Source organism: Lagopus muta, chromosome 14, assembly GCF_023343835.1.
Source record: "Lagopus muta isolate bLagMut1 chromosome 14, bLagMut1 primary, whole genome shotgun sequence".
NCBI lineage: Eukaryota > Metazoa > Chordata > Aves > Galliformes > Phasianidae > Lagopus > Lagopus muta.
Genome location: NC_064446.1, coordinates 13,815,335 through 13,833,305, shown reverse-complemented (window position 1 = coordinate 13,833,305; position 17,971 = coordinate 13,815,335).

Here is a 17,971-nt window from a genome sequence, read left to right as displayed (position 1 = left end):
ACTCAATTAGTTCTGTAAAAAAACGAGTCATTGATATGTTCATTCAGGAAGTGTTCAGCAGCATGTTATCAGGTTTTGAGCCTTAAGTCCTAAACTGAGACACATTTTTTGCACTTAAGGATCCATACTTGAAGCTTACATCTACCTGGAGCTCTGCTGCAGCAAATCCCATACTCTTGGGACAACAGGTCTGAATCACGTCCATGGAGCAAAGCACAGACCACAGCCAGCTCTGAGCATGGGTTCACACACGATTAATCTGAGTTTTACAGAAACATTTGCTTACGTTGTTATTTCCAGTCACTGCTCTCAGTGGGAAGCCTGCCTTTGGCTTTCTGCAGTAAGAATCAGGTGCTGTCAGCCCGCTGGGACCTCGGGATGCAGGTGCCTGTTGCTGGGCATGCAGCCCCTCTTAACCCAGGCATCCTCAGGCTCCAGCAGACCTGCTGCACTGGGGAGGCCCCACTGTGCCCAGCCACACAGCTCCAGCTTTTCCCAGAAGTTGAACCCAGGCGCTGCTGCCGAGTGGAAGATGTGATACAACCACCACGACTCCTTCCAGCAACCGCAATGCAAACCGTACCAACACAGAGCTTTGATAAACATATCCTCCACCTACTTCTGTGCAGCTTTATTCACCTCAGTGGACTATATTTGCAACTTACGTCGGTGTTGAATTTTACAGCAAAGCAAAAGCTGTGAGAGGGGCTTTTTACACTGCTGGTATGAGGTTGGCATCTCTGCTCCACTGGAACAAGATCTGTGTGCCTGCAGCCAAAGTACACGCTCTTCGAAGCCACAAGTCAGTGCCAATATAAAAATCTCCTTTTGAAACCTCAAAATGGACTTTTATGAGGTCCAAACTACCTGTGTGAAATCCAGCCATCACATCAGGAAGCAGAATTTAATCCTCTCTTCCCAGCAAGAGGAAGAGGTAATGTTTTCCTTGGCAGTTAGGTCTGTTTCAAATACACTTATTAGGAAAACCACAGCTGGATAGAGGTGAAAAGGTGCATTTTCAGAGCAGATTCTATTTGGTGTATGTAGCAAGTACAAAGTTCATCTCAGCAATGTAAAAACTAAGGCACTCTTACAGCTTTGAAGAAATTAAATGCTTGATACAACAGAGGCTTTAGATGTCACCCGTGAAGCACTTTGTGTTGATGCACAGCCTTGGACATGCAGATCTGGGCACTCAGATGTGCTTCTTTCAGCCCTGCTGCTGGAACAAGGGCTCCTCAGGCATTCCCCTCCACTGCACTATCCAACACCTTTTGTAGTCTGACATTCTGGTTAACCAAAGAAACGAGTCTGCCCACTGATCCTAACTACATTCCCGAGCAGCAAGAAAATAGCATGCACCTTTCCAGCTGAAGGCAACGTGAAGCTCAGCTCAAACCATCACCAGCAGCTCTCCTCATTCAAGACATTGCTTCCCATGGAAGTTTGTGTGACTCTGACAGCCACATACTTCACCCCAGGCAAAAGGGCATGAAATTGTGCCAACTGGAGAAAGGCATCACAGCTGGTGAGGAAATCACTTCTTACAAGAAACACACTCAATCCCATATAGACAGATATTAGGCTGTATGAGTTTCCCAGCAAGAGGAGGTTGTGCACATGGGCAGAGCCAGATGCCACCCGGAGCAGCTTCTGAGCTGTACTTGGTCCTTGCTCAAGGCATACATTAAAAAATAACAAAGGAGCAAGAAGATTTGTACTTCTTGGGTTAGACACTGGCTGCTAAAATGCATGTTTGTCTGAGTTGAGGGCATGGAAAGTTTCTGATTTTAAAAGGAATTAATCCGTTTAACGCAGACTGTATTAATTACGGTTTATTGCAGAAATGTATTCTGTGCTAGAAAAACACCACCACATATTTATTGAATTTTAACCATGATTATTGTTTTATTGTTTCATAAACTTTGAAAATGTCATGATCTATTTCATCTCAGACTTTCCATCTAGAAAACATTACATATGCTCTGAGAAGCCAGCCCGGCTGCACATGTATGTACTACAGGATTCTGTTTGCAACAAAAATTATCTGCAAGCGATTCTCGTGGAGACCAATCTTTACAGGCATTCTGTGAAGCCAGAGCTAAATAAGAAACAGGGTTTGCAGAAGACCATACGTTTTCCTGCAGGCAAAAACGAAAAACAACAGGGTGTGGGGGAAATACAACCAATACATTAACTGCAACTCCAAGTTAATGGGAACCTATGATGTCAGCAGAAGCACCAGAAATGCCTGGCTGTGATGCCAGAGCTCAGTGCAACAGCCTTTAAGGAACTGATGCCCAACAGCATGCAAAAACCCCAGCAGTTCTCTTGGTAAGTATTTAATGGGCACCAAAGAAAAAAAAAAAAAGCATGATATGGAGCAGACAAGCCAAGTAGCACTGCTAGAAGCTTCCATCTTACTAAATAACAGTGCTGGTCCACATGCCTGCACAATGAACTCCCATATGCCAGAATCACAGTGCAGTCACTGCAGGCAGGTCAGCAAACCAGCCTCAGTCCTCACTCTCCCCACTGCTACAGCACCACTAAACTCCCAGCAACGCTTCTTTGCTCCAGCCCTCGCAAGCTTCAGATGCTCTCACCTACGGAAGTGGCCATGCCTGCAGACCAGTCCTCCCTCCTGCTTCATTCCATCACCCCTGTTCTCACATGGGAATTTCATTTACAGCCCTCTATTGCCACCCATATGTCTTCTCTGGATTCAAAGCAGTGAAGAATTCAAATTCTGTGGGATAACGGGAAGACACGTGGTTCAAACATTTTGGATTTACCAGACTGATTACAAGGACTTGCTATGTTCTCCATCTTCCCTTGCTGATTTTCCAGTCTCCAGTGGGACAAGGGAGCTGCTCAGACAACAAAGGCTGCCTGATAATGCCTACAGTTCCCCCAAGAGCTGCTGAACTGATCTGACACCATTCAGCTACAGGCAATCTGAGTGTAAAAGCCTTGCTTTAGTTGGCCCAACATTAGCATCCCACAGAGAAATAAAGATGGCCACTGCCACACTCCTTAATCATAATTGAGCCTTTATTAATGGTGTGCAATTTGGAAATTGCAGCAGACTCCAAAGTGGGGAATTCTTTCCACCCTGCCACCCGGGAGCTGTTACTGCACACAAGAGTTGCAAAGCAGCATGACCAAATCATTGACAACCAACCTTAAAGCTGTGAAAACCAAGCAAACACTGGGCCACCAAGTGTTGTGAAGGCAGGGACTCACCCTCCACCCCGACCCAAGGGGTTCAGGGAACCAATGGCCATAAAGCCTTCACGGCAAAAAGCATGCAACACAGCAGTTGGTCAAAACAATTCATGAATTCCATTCAAACTCCATTTTCATCTCCCAGAGCAGTATCTTGTACCAAAGAGCCTGTCATATGTGCACTGAGCCAGGATGCTTCGTTTTAGGAAGAAACAGCCACAAGGGTTCCTTCCAGCTCCCTTAGGCATGCTCCAGACCTGCAGAAGACATTCTAGTGCTGGGCTGCTGCCTTTCAAGGAACTTATTTATTAGAGCAATAGACATTATTAGACTCAAATTAAGAAAAAAAAAACTTACAGAAGTGGTTTTGTGTGCCTTCATAGATAGTATGCATAGTTCCTATCTCTCGTGGCAGAAAAGCAGATACAAAAGGAATTCATCTACTTCTCACTAAACTGGCAGGTGAAAGGCGACTGTCCCCTACAGGAAGGTACCAGTGAATAAGACTCAAAGCAGCAGTGCTATAATAGTTACTTCTAGCTCAGTCTTGAACACCAACGACTGGATGTCTGACCACATGACAGCCAAACATGTCAAAAGCTTCCCACTCCTCAACCTTCAAATACACTCTGCATGTTCAAGCAGCAGTTCCACATCTCTTCCACACTATCACTAAGACATGCAACACTTAACCTTCTCTTAAACCCTGGAAAGTTTGATGTTAGCTGACAAGTTTTGAAACAGTTCGATTTACAAGTGCAAAAAAAAAAACCCAAAACAAAACACTTTTTTCCCCTCTTAAACTTCTCTATTTGAAGCAGTTTGCTGGAATTTCTGCCAGGATCTGGTGGAAAGTTTTCACATCTAGGCTTTACAATTAAAATGTCAAGGCCAGAAATTATTTAGTGTAATAAGAAGAAATCTAAAGAAAGGACACACATTTTTAAGAGCCGTTCTTTGCCGAATTATGCCAAGACCATCTCCTCATTCTATATAATACAGTATTTCATATACTGAATATCATCAGGATCTAGCCAGTTTGCAACTCTGCTGCTTTGACCCCTTCTCACCCCACATTCCTCTCTCCTTCCCCAGACACCCTGCAATGCCTCAAGCATCCCATCACAGATTCTGCCACAAGCACACACAATTTGATCTCCTGTATTAACTACAATTTGAATAGCTACAAAAAATCTGGTTTATTAAGGCCTGACAGAGATGGCAGTTCACATCTGTGTTATTCAGCCACACATTTCAACCAGTAAGAGCATTTCTTGAAATCAGATTAACTATTTCAGATCCGAGGTATGGCCAGGCAAGCACCACAGTAGTTTAGCACAGTACTTCCCCATCCACCTGCCACAGATTTGCAATGGAGGTTGTAGGCTTGCAGAAGGATGTTTACAGCAAACTGGTGGCATCAGAATAATGTGCTCAGCCAAAGAAAACAGCACAGCTGAAAGGGTCCCCACAGGTTCTAACATGAAGAGGTGCAGCACACCATGACCCAACTCAGAAAACAATTTCTCCCTGACAAGGCTATTAGTCCTGCATCTGGTCTCTCCTGGACCTACAGGCTGCAAAGCAAACCTCAGTTGTGCTAAGAGCAAGAAGAGCACATCTTTGGACAGCAGCACCCTCACAGAGCTACAATGAACAGCTTCACCATCTGATAACATGAGCCAGAGCAAAGAGGAAATTATTTTGGCAGAAGAGAGCAGAACTGGAACTGAAAGGTCAATCTATTTAAAGAGTGGTACCACAACATTACAGAATATACAGTTAAACTGCTTGCAGGAAATATGATATTCTTCTGGGTGATCTGTTCAGCAAAGGATATCACAAAAATTGGACAAACCAATGCATACACCAACCTAATAAACATCTCTAAGTCCTAATAAAAGTCTTTCAACCCTCATAAAGAATAAGTAAATCTGTGGACAATAACCAGAACCAATGCTGATCAGCAAAAGCTAGAACCAGCACTGAGTACAACCCAAGGAGCCATTCTCTCCAGGAGCTTAACTCGATAGCACAGTGGTAAGCCAAGAGAAGGAGCTGCTCTGAAGGCTTTTGGAGGAAGAAGGGCTTCTGACCAAACCCGTCTTCAAACAGTTTGCTGCAAAGATGCATACTTCTGTTCTGTATGGTTTATTCACTGCGGTTTCTTCCTGCTTCTCTGAGAGGGGAAAAGGTGTTTGACTTCGTAGCAGAAAAATCAGCAAAGGATTCAAGAATGAGCCAGCAGTACAGCAGTGTTCAGCAGACAGTGAGATGCAGAGTAGTGAGCTGCAAAGCAAATTCACTCTTGTGATCAGTTTGTCTGCAACGTTTGACTACAAACTACATCAGTTTTCCCCCCAGAGTCACACCTTACCCAAGGTGAAAAACACTGACGGTGAAGATTTGTCATCTTTTGTTTTGAATATTCATATGCAAACCCATTTTGAGAGGGTGGGAAGACCATGAAGGAAATGGCATGTCAAGATGCATAGACTGCTAAGGAAGATAAGCAAACCAAAAGAGCTTCTCCAACCCTGCAAACAAAGAACTTCAGCTTGCTAGTCACTGTGATTTATAGATGAGAGCTGAAGAGTCGCATGTGAACAGAAAGTAGAGGCTTAAGTGGTAACACATTAGCGATGTTTATACATGTAGACCAAACCCTAAATAAAGATCCAGGCAGCAGGACATGCACATCTCTAGTGTATTTTTTACCTAGATGAGCTTAAAAAAAAAAATAAAATCTGCTTTTGGCTGCAGCTCTCCAATTGATTGGAGCTGTGTGCAATGCCTGGCAGTAGAAAGGTTCAGTTCAGCGGAACCATTTACGCTTCCAGCCAGCAAATCAATTTGTGCTCCTTAAATATACATGTGTGTATATACAAAAGCCCTCTCTGACTTCAAAAGAAAACACAAACAAACATGCAGCTCCCTTAAAACCGCGGGGAAGGACCCCGTCCTTGCAATAGTCCCACAGAGGTGTTCAGAACACGACCTTCACATTTTCCCTCCCTGGAAATGACAGCCTCGATTAGGACTTGGCTGCACAAACCTGATGAAGCGAAACAAAAACATCTCACAGCCTGCAGCACTCCTGGCTCCCCTTCAGCACGCTGGCAGCCAGGAGGACTCAAACCCTCTGCCCCTAGGCTGGGCCCAACCACTCCATCCCCTTCTCTTGCTGCTTCCAGCTTTTGCACTTAAAGCTATGGGGAAAACACCAATTGCCTTCAGCATGTGATATTAGTTTATGTCTCAGGTGTTAAGGGCTGCATCAACTGCAGGCCCTCACTTTATCATAATTTGCATAGGAACAGCTTCATTAAATGGTCTGGATCAGCTGAGAACCATACTTCAGCTGGCCCCATTCATTTTCCCTTGGCAAGCATACAACTGAAGCAGAAGAAATTAATGGCCTAAACCCAGGGCCCAGTTCTACACTAAGACAGGCTTTGCAGATTTGTTCCAAGCATAAAGGTCCGAAAGCAGCCTGTAACAGCATACAGGCTCAGCACCATCTCCGTACCTGCCTCCAGCCCCACAAATAGCCACCAGCTCAAGCTTCATTAACACCAAGAAGCAGCAAATTGTAATCAACAGCCATTGTACTTCACAGGTGCATCCAGATCCAGGGTTTGCTCCCCTTCCCCACTGCATTCTGCAGCACCCATCCCAGGCAAGGCTTCCTTCATCTAGAAGGGTTTGTTCTGCTGCACATAAAGGCTCTGTGCACAAACAACAAAAAAAACAGTGAACACAAAGAAACCAAAACAGCACAGAGACGGTAGCACACCTACACAGCTCAGCTGGAAGAGCTGCTACAGACAGAAACCAACCAGCATTATTGCTATGATGCCCTCCCGCACAGAAAACCGCTTCCTGAAGTCACCTTTCTGCAGTAAGGCCCAACTGCTCCACGTGCCATTTTTTTCCCCTAAACGCCATTTGGTTGCTTCACCACAGCCAATAGCCGAGCTCAGCTCCATTGCTCCTCTCAGCCATGAGGTGGAAGTCCAGGCAAAAGGAAGGGATGGAGGGTTCCCCAGGGCATCTGCAGGGAGCAGCCAGCTCAGCAAGGTCTCCCAAATGCTCCAATCACTTCTCCACACATGAAGCAGTTGGGTGACAGGCCCCAGCTTGCAGGGGTCCCCAACAAACACACTTGCTCAGAAGGCTGAGGGAACATAGCCAGCTCTGCAGTTTGTTCAGACTGAAGGCAATACTTCATGAAAGCAGAGCATTAACAAACCCATCTGCAAATGCAGAGACCTCTCAGAAGCATCCTTGGTGTTTGGCCACTTCACCCTTCCCCAAAGGGCTGCTCCTGGAGGTATGTATTTGTTCATTAACTGCAGCATGGTCTACAGCAAGCAAACCTCAAGCTTCACGGAGGAAGAATTCAATTAAAATCAGCACATTTGTGTGGTCAGCCAGGCCAGAAGCCCCTATGGGACAGGGCACCACGATACCGCAAACAGGGCACACAGCACCTTGCTCCAGCCTTCAACATCAGCAACACAAAGGGCAGAACCCAGGCAGCCACCACAGCCACCCATAGACCAGACCTTACACATGCTCAACTATACATACACCTGAACAAATCCATGTTTTCATTTGCCCTCCTGTTCACGATGATTTTCACTCCTATACACCCTCACCCCCCACCCCATATTCCCAGAGAAGAAGAAGGAATCCAGGTATTTTCAAATATTTAACTCCCACCCTCAGGCAGAAAAGCAGCCTCAAATAACATTAACACACATGCACATAAATTCTCACTATGCTACCCCTTCCCAAGAGCTGATAAATAGGAAGCACCATGAGACTCACCGAAGAACCACGTCCCAACTCCTGGAAATCTTGAGCCCTATCCAATCCAGTGGTAAAAAGCCTCACAGGCAAGGAGAAGATGAATATGGGTCCTTTCAGGATGACCACAAGTGCAGACTGCCAGAAGGGCAGCGGCAGCCCCCAGAGGTGCCTGGGATGAAGGCAGCTCACCAGCTGTGCACAATTGCTTGCAAAAGCAGGTGAGAGCTACTTGTTAATGCTGCATAGTGGCCACCTGTGTGCAGAGAAGGGGTAAGCAGCTCGCTCCTCATTATAAGAAAACAGAGTGCAGCTGTACTGCTCCGTTTATCCCTGAGATACTCAGAGGAAAAAGAATATGCTTAACGTCTTTCTAGGCTTTTTAGGAAGGAAAGCAGCAGTTTGGAGTTTGTTCCTGGGGCAGAGAGGGTGCAAAGTGTGTGTTTGGGGGGGGGTGCGGGGTGCAAGTGCAAGGGAACAATCTAGCAGTGCAGGATCAACACTACGAGCCATGAGTCCTAGCCTATTTAGGGCCACTGCAGCCCCCCTGCTTCCCTCGTTGGGGTCAGCACTGCATTTTTTTCTTTAGAAGGGGATTGTGAGCTGTACAGCTGAGAGCAAAAATGTTGTGATTTCATCAACTTTAAATGTGCTTTTGGACTTACAAAGATTTAAAGCTTCGATGTAAGCAAGTTTTTAAGTCTACCAAGTGTTTCTTATTATTTAGTCCTGACAAGGATGCTATGAGGCATTGAGAGGTCCAGTGCTCCCCACTGGGGCTGCTAGCACATCAGGCAAGGGGCAGCAGCTGAAGGATAAAGTGCTCCTTCATGTGACAGTGCTAAGAAATGGGATTTGGGATCCCAAATGACAGAGCTTCAATGTGTGCTTCCCTCCGTGACTGCATGCAGTTTTACACACCCAGAGAAAAAAAAAGAACATCTTCGTTTGGTGGCAAAAGTCAAAGTCCTCAGGGAACCTGTGCCAGGCTTGGCACTGCCAGCTCAATATGGTTGCTCTGTATGGGATTTCTGCCAGAGGCATTGAGCTCACTGTATGAAGTGGCTGAAATTCAGCAGCAAGGGCATGGCACAGCCACAGGGAGTCCCAGGCAAGCAGTTGAGGATTCCAATATAAGATATCAAATCAATTTTACAGTAACACAGATCAACAAAACTGTTCAAGTCACACATAATTACCAAGCTCAAACCAAGTCAGGATAGAGCCACCCAGGGGCACCCATTCCCAAAAATGTTATTGCCCAGGGATGGATGGGCTCCTGTCACAAAGTCATCCATCAGTGCCAACCAGGAACAAAGAGGAGATACGACCTACAAAACAAACCAGGAAACAACAAACCAAATAACAACAACAAAAATGAAAAAACAAACCAATGAAAAATAAAAACAGAATAAAACCCTGTAAGAGAAGATGGGTATTTATTCACCAAGGAGAAAGAACGTGCTTATCTTTCCCTGCGCTTCTGCATTCACTGAGTTTTGTTTCACACACTTAATATTAACAAGCACCAGTGAGTGTGTGCATACACATATACAGAATTACAGAAGGGATGGTGCACATGGGAAGGGCCTTCTTCCTCATGAACACCACCATGTGGCTGAAGAGAAATGTGGGGCTCCATTGCCAGGAGGTAGGGGATGGAAATGTCCCTTGATGTGATGGGGAAGGGAAGATGGAGAAGAGATCTTTCTACCTTCAGATTCTCAAAAACTCAAAAAAAAATTTTTTTTTTCTTCTTGCTAGATCCCAGGTGCCTATTTTAACAAAATACATCCTTCCCTCTACTCCTTTCATACAAGCAGAGAAGCCTGGCTTTTATCAAAGGCCTGAATGTGTCCTTGTGTCACTATAACCAAAGGGAACCAAACCTGAGATGAGGAGAGGGGCAGACCCCCAGGCTGTGGTTACCCCAATCTTGAGGACAAATATTGATGGAAACCGTGCAGGACTGAGCTGAAAAAGCTGTGTCTTAGGCTGCAAAGTTCAGAAAGAAAACCTGAAAGAAGTAAATGAATCCAAGAAGTCCCTGCACTCATGGCACAGCAGCCAGCAGTACGTAGCCCACTTCCAATAGCATATTTCACATCTATGGTCCTCCAATAAGAACCAAAACAAAACAAACCCAACAGTTATTTTCAGACAAGCAAACACCAATTGTCAGTAGCCAAGAGCCAGGCCTTCTCTTAAAAAATTGGACATACTTTCCTTACAACTCCTTACCAAGACTGGCTATTGCAATCAGTCACACCCTCAGGTCCCATTGGTGCTGTACTTCAGTCTCTGGACAGGACCCTGCACAACATGGTTGAACATATTTAAATGTTTGCACAGTAGGGACCCAGAAGCATCATTATTTGGTAGTGGTTACTGCCAAAGCTTCCAAAACATGAGGTGGTTCATATCAATACCAATTGTCTTCCAGACTGATCTGCTGGGGAAAAGATAGAAAAAAAAAGAAAGAAAAAGAGAAACCTGTTCAACATCTCGCCCAATCACTTCAATTTCTCTTAGCAGTGAAGCAGTACAAACTCAATTCTGCACTGCGTGCCTCATGCTGAAGTAGTACAAACAGGGACTGCTCAGACAGCACCAAACAGGGAGAAAACCCAGACAAATTCAAGCCAGAAAGAAACATTTCCAGATGTACTGTACTGATAGACCTTGTCTGCACTACTATTTTTTTAGAGGTCTGACCACAAGTGTGCAGATGGTTGGGAACTCCACTGAACCTATTTAATTTTTCTTGGTAAATACCTCCCTCTCCATGTCATGCTTGCTGGGAAACAGCCTAAGAGCCTGGGGCACCAGGGGTACAATGTATGTGGTGTGCAGAGCCTGGGCTTAGGAGGTCCACCCAGGGCTGCTGGGCACCGTGCACTGCTTACATGGCTGAGGACCACAGTCATGCTATGAAGAGGCCAGAAGCAAAGGGAGAAATGTGGGATTTCTCTCCAGCGTGTACGAAACATCCCATGTGGATCTGGAGCCAAGTCCTCTGCAGGAGCTGTCTTGATATGAATGGTCCCAACCAACTCACACCAATGGGACCCTCCTGGTGAGCTGAGGATTTGGGGAGGTGTTAAAGGAAAGGAGCTGTGAACCTGAGCTTCCCCACAGCAGGGCTCATTGCTGCAATGATTCTCCCCGAAGGCAAACCGTGTGGGTGGCTTCCCACACTACAGACCAATGGAGCAGCAACTGGTTTGTGTCTGATGCCCACCCTTTGCCCTTGGGTGGCTCTCATAGGGAGCAAAAAGTTAATTTGTATTACAGAGCCTTTCTGAGACAAAGATGAGCTTCTCTTGGCATCTAAGCCTGGTCATGATTGAAGTCGCTTTTCAGAACTGAACCATAAAGTCAGATGCAGTTCAGCAGAAGCCAAGCTCTCTTAATGTCTTAAATAAATAAATAGTCCAGATTTAAACTGTGCCAGAAACTTGAAATAAATACAACCAACACAGCACTGAATCTCTACCCTAACCAAGATTCAGTATGGCCACAGAAATTCCGAAAAGATGAATGTGAGGTCTTTCATTAATACCCCTTTCAACTTGTAGAAAAAGGTGGGCTTCTGGCATCAAGTTAACATTTAATATTGCAACAGGATCCCCTAACCGCCCTCCACAAATCCCCTGTCTGCCCGCAATTCATCTCACACGAGTGTTTTCTAATCCTTCTTGTCCCACGTCACTGTAAAAGAAGCACAGCAGCACATACTGAGCGGGCAGGGGGAGATGCAGGGCCTGACAGTGCCACCCCCTCAATTTTCAGTAGCTCCCTGGCTTGCTTGTACAAAAGGCTGTGAGCTCAATCCATCTGCCTCAGGGATGAAACCAAAGAAGCACACTGTTTGCACAGGCTGCCAAGTCCTGGTGCTCAGCAGTACCTCAGCACCAGCCCATCTTCTGTCATGCGATAAAACAAAGACTGACGGTGATAAACACAGAACAGGTGGAGGTTTAATCAGATCACTAAACCATGTGATTGTGACCTGCAGAGCTATATTAATACAAATGCTTGCACCCACCGCAGCCCAGAGAGCCACTCACCTCCCCCAGGGCTGGATGTACAAATTCTGGGATTACTATGGGGTCACAGCTGGGAAATGATGAGAATTGTTGTCTCTTGGGTCAGATTTAGAAAAGCAGAGAGAAATCCATCCTTTTTACTGTCTGTGTTATCACAGCAAGACAGGTGCAATTAAAAAAAGACCAGCACCTGACTCGTGCAGCGTTATCATGAGGACCCATCACTCAGAGACTCCCATGTGATTATTGCAGCAGTGGGTTCCTACATGGCACAGCACCAACCCTGGCCATCCACGGCCACCATGTCTCTGCTATTTAGGATTAAGGCTTGGATGCACTGAGCTCAGCAGCTACTCAAGACTGACAATTTTCATGATATAAAATTCCCACACATTTTAATTAATGCAGATTCAGCAAAGAAACTCTTCAGCAAAAGAAAATCCTGCCTTGTTGCTCCATTCTGCTGGCATAATGCAAGTTGACTTCCCAAAAGTCTCATGAATGAAAGCAGAAGGATGGGACAGTCATAAAACGAGTGAGCTCTCCAATGGGTTTGACCAGATGCCATGCAGACAAGCAACCCCAAGATCTGTTTCTTGTGCCAGGAGGTGCTGGGGGAAGAGTGTTTGGACAGAAACCTGCCATTGTTAATATGGGGATGGAAGACGGTTGTTCTGCAGGGTAAAAAATGTAACTGGAGGGGAGCACAACCATTGAACCGATCATCACAAAGCAGAAGCCCAACAGGAACAGCTGTTTCCATCTCTTTTATACAAATGTTTCATGATCTGAACAGTTTTCCCCCCAAATCCACCCTCATTCTTGGAGTTGTCTCCAACAACTCCAAACAAATGAACTTATTCATCATCTTTACTGGTTTTCCCAATCAGCCTCTTTGCATCTTCCAAAAGACAAAAGTTCCCTGATCTCTCTCCACTTCTGCTTCTCACATAACACCTGGAGCTTTATGATCCCAGCTGGCATGAGAAGTGTTTGGCTTGTGCTGGTAGCAGAGCAACGAGAGAAAAATGCAGTGATCCATGTGTGGATGTTGTCTGGATTCACACCCACGTCCGCATAAGCCGGGCAAGTGGCACTTCTTTGTGAACAACTGTTGCCACATAATTACTTTCTTCAAATCCTGTTAGGATCCAGCTATAGCCAGCTTTGGGTCTCACTTACAAGCTACAGTTCTCCCTCTCATAAAAGCATGATGAGGTATGAGCAGATCTGGTGACATGACAGCATGCTATTTGGGTGCCAGAGTTCAGTTCACTCTATTTTAAGGAAACTCTTACAAGAACTGAAAGGGACTCTCTTGACCAGAAACCTGTAAAATAGCCCAAAATCTACTGATAGATTTATACTTTTGGGGAATCAACCCGGAAAGATAATGCCAACACAAAGCACACTGGGTTTGGAACACGTTCCCATCCTATTGCAGAGGGGATGGTTAGAAAATGGTGGCACTACTGTCTCAATGAGACAGCGTGAAGACAGCAGGTACCAGCCAAGCCAGGCTTTTATCAGGAATCAGTTCTGCAGAGATCACTGCTCACATGGGTGACAGCCATCCATTATTTGACCAAGGAAGAGAAGGAAACAGCTGATGTGCAGCTCCCAGGTGAGTCGGTCCATGAGCACTGACCCAGGAAGCCTCAGTGCCTCCCGTCCGGACTGGCAGCAATGACAGGGCTGGCAGCAAAAATACCACGTCTAGATAAATGACTTCATATGTCAAGACAAAGATACGGTTACACAGAGCTTCTTGAGGATACGGTCGTCAGGTTTATTTTTGTAGTTTTCATTACAGTCCAAATAACTTTGGCAGACTTAGAAAAAATAAATTTTCAGAGCTTTCTCCCATCGATGTCACCATTTTTAATTAACTTTTGCTGAAGCGGTCTCAAGACAAATGTTGCTGCAAAAGGACCAGTTCCTGGTGCACTGCTCTGAGCCTCAGTGCTCCAACGCCTTGCAAAGCCTCAGGGCAGCAGTGCCCGGCCCAGGCAGCCCCAGGCAGCACGGAACCTTTGCACACGTGGTGTGCAGACACAGCTCCAGATGTCCTCGGGACCTTCCACCAACACCCAAAAGGGGCAGGGAACGGTCGCCAGGAAGGAGCCAATGGAACGTAGCTGGCAGCAGCTTTTATGCTCAAAGAGACGCAGAGCAGAGTGACATTTTTCCATGAGCTGCAGAGATCTGCGATGGGATCCTATTTTGAAAGGCTAAGATTTGCAAACGTATCCATTAAAAAGGGAGTGCCTGCATTTCTATGGCCTGTTTTGTCAAAAGCCCTTTGCAGACATTTGTTCATCACCACGTGGATGCTTTCATGCGTGGTTTCTGGGTAATTTTTAAAAATCCTGGCACAGGTTTTTCTACACAGGAAAAAATTCTGATTGTTGTTTAGTGCAAGAAAATCCTGTTTATATTACTACTGTGATTATAGCATCCTGGCCTCCTGTGGGTAAAGTCAGACCGAGGAACCAAACCCTGATGAAAGAAAGTGACTGGCATGGCATGGAATGTAAAGAACTTCTCATGAAAACTGAGGTTAGGAGGATTCAGAAACATTTAAAACCTTGAAGACATTCATAAGACCTTTTCTCATTCTAAATTAAAGAAACCATAGAAAAGTACTTCATCTGAATGGCTTCAGTAGGTAGGGAACCATGTCCTGAGGTTACAGTAATGAGTACTTCATACACTTGAGCTCAGTAGATGCAATGCAACTCGGAAAGACAAGATCACTGCTAATTTCAAAAAGAAACACTTTCATTTAATAATTTTCTACATCTATTTAACCACTGTGAAAGAATCATGATGACTTACAAATGCAGAATTGCAGACCCAGACATAGGAACAGAAATAGCAGAGAGCTTCTATCACGCACAAGTGCAAAACAAAGAACCCGTGTTGGAGCTCAGTGTATTGCATTTGGCCTGCTGGAAAACATCTGCCATTTGTCAGGGCTACAGAGCAAACAGAGTCCTCTCCTCCTTGATCTCCAGCAATTAGGGAAATTCTGTTGTGCTAATTACCTGGAGAGACAAAGCAGGGAGAAGACAGATAGCAAAGTGACACTTGGAGACAACATTTACACCAGTAAAAATGTGGCAGATATTTCAAGTTGCTGGGAACCACAGAGCAGATGTTCCCAGCAAGATGGAAAAGCCCATCCACGTGCTTTAAAATGTAAAAATTATCATTAAAAAAAGTGCAGCAAGACAGCCTCTGGCATTGCTGAGAACGCAGAGGTATGGAGGATTTTAAGCCGTCAGTTCCCTCAGAACACGTGGTTTGGGTTGCCCAAAATGGAGCACCGCGCCGTCCCACAGGCTGAAGCACCACTCGGCCCTCGAGTTGCCCAGCCGTTATTGGGAAATATTTGTCACATATTAACTGGAACATCAGATTACCACACTGAGTATTTAACACTGCTTTGTAATATAGACATACGTTCAAAAGCGTACGATAGCCTCTCATCGTGGATTCAAGATGAAGACGGGGATACGCGTCTCCCGGCAGCCAGGAAATCAGTTTGGGCTCCTCAGCAATGCTGAGCACAAAGCCTCAGGAGGTACAGCTAAACAAAAAGGCACGCGGCCGCAGCAGGCACACAGCTGTGAGCAAGGAGTCTGCAAGCACCAAGGTTTAGTTTTGCTTTTAGCCCACCTCCACTTGCTCCTGAGCTGAAGACTGCCCTAAATGCCATGTAAACAAATGCTCCTGCACCTGCAGAGATGTAGCTTATGGGGAAGGCGATGTGAGGACCCCATCCAGGGGGACAGGCTGAGCGTAATGCAACAGGGCGTCTCTGCACAGCTCACCAGGCCTGGCTCAGTGCATGACAACAATAAAAAGACTGAGCTGCTGCTGTGCTGCGAGCCAACATGTGGGGACAGCCTGTCCTCAGCCTGGCCAGCACCAGCAGCACGCAACGGCTGCAGACCCCAAAATAGCTGCAAGCACTGAAAATTGAAAGGCTCTGCTCCTCAGCACAGCAGGGCCATCATCTCCACCACCCCAACCTCACCACTACTGAGCCTCATCATCTCCACCACCCCAACCCTCACCATTGCTGGGCAACCTCCACCACCACCTCCTCACTGCTCATCACAGTGGGATCAACATCATCTCCCCTCTCCTCCAGGGCCCGCTCTGCACCCACTGCTGCCCCCTCAGGACACCCATGAACGTATTCCTCCCACTCCTCACAGAAATTCCATAACAATGAAGAAGCAAAACTGACACAAACTGTTCCTCTCCCCTACACCCCATCCCGCAATGCTTTTGGTGAATAGATAAAGCAGAACAAATCTCCACGCATCCCTGTGAATCCCACAAATGCAGGTGCTGAGAGAAAACACAGAGACCTTTCTGAGCATCCCGAACATCAGAGACGTGGCAGCAGCTTTATTTAAGCTCTTTCCCTGTTGCTGTAATGTTTTATGATTGGGATTTCTCTGTGGCCCTGATGAAACGGCCGGGCCCCCTCTGCTGGCCGCCAGCCCCAGAACCTCAGCACCCATCCAGACCAGAAAGAAGCAACAAAACCCCAAAACAGACTGCATTTAAAGCAAAACGGGTCTTTTACAAAACAAACCCAGAGCACAGGGGAGCTGCGTGGGTCTGTGAGTGCTGCTCATGCTGGAAGAGGCAGCGGCTGCCATGGCTGAAGTGCAAGCTTCAAGTTTTGGGGTTGCTGGATCCTTCTGTGGGGCAAGCGAGCTGGAGCCACACTGATAGTTTGCAATTTGGCACCGAAAAAAGCATCGTGTGTAAAAGTTCCTTTGATTTGGTCCAAAATAGCTGTTAGATTTCATGACTGCTCCACAGCACATCCCCACCTAAGCACAGCAGAGGGGCCCAGGAGCAGCCATGGCCACCCCAAAGCTCCCTGCCAACAGACAAGCACTCAGCTCACAAATTACCTGGGCATTCATTGCTAATGACTGTAACAAGCAATTCAACAGCACGTGGGAAAGCCTTCCCCCCTCTCTCTTCCCTATCTCTTGACCAGCAAACCCAGTGACCCAGAAAAGAATTGGGACCTGGCAACAAAAGGACTCTTAAATCTCAATTGCTTTCTGCAGAGCAAAGGAAAAGCTCCTTGACCACTTAATCACATCAGCAGTGCCCTCTGCATGGGCCCAGCAAGAGCCCACAGAGCCAAGGGGCTGTGCTTCAGAGGGCAGGAAATAAATTTGTCCATCAGATTCCAAGGAACTGAAAGCAGCCCTGGTGTGGCCAATGTGGTTGGGTTCCAAGACACACGGGACAACCAAAGCTTTCTTCCTGACAGCCCGCTGGTGCCACTGCAGCAGGACACTGCAGAGAAGCATTGCTGATACATTTCCAAGGCCATTACATGTCATCTTACAGGGGAAAAAAACCAACCAACCAACAGACACACATCTTTTTTTGTGCTGTAAGTATGGACAAATAACTGAGCATCCTGCTGTGATTCTTATCCAGGATGTCAGGAAAACGTCAGACATTTGCCAGCAGTGCTCCTGCATGCAACACTCAGGGTGGGTTTTCTCTTTAAAAGCACAACTGAACGATCTGCTGCTCACGGGGCTTTGTAGCAGACCACTGCATTCCCAACCACCAATGCACTGCATATCTTTCACACATCTTTCACTACTTCTGTAGGGAAAAAAAACAACAGAGAAGGTTGGAAGTGCCTCAGCCCAGAGTCATTCAAGCCATCAGTGTGACAGCACAGCACTCACTGAGTCTTGCTATAAATGAGATTCCTTTACAAACGAATCTAAGCTGTTTATTGTTTCCAAGGAGCATGCACTTCCACAGCAGAACAGGAAGTTTTGACAGTTTAAGAAGTTCATTAAACTCTGGGAGGAAATCTAAAC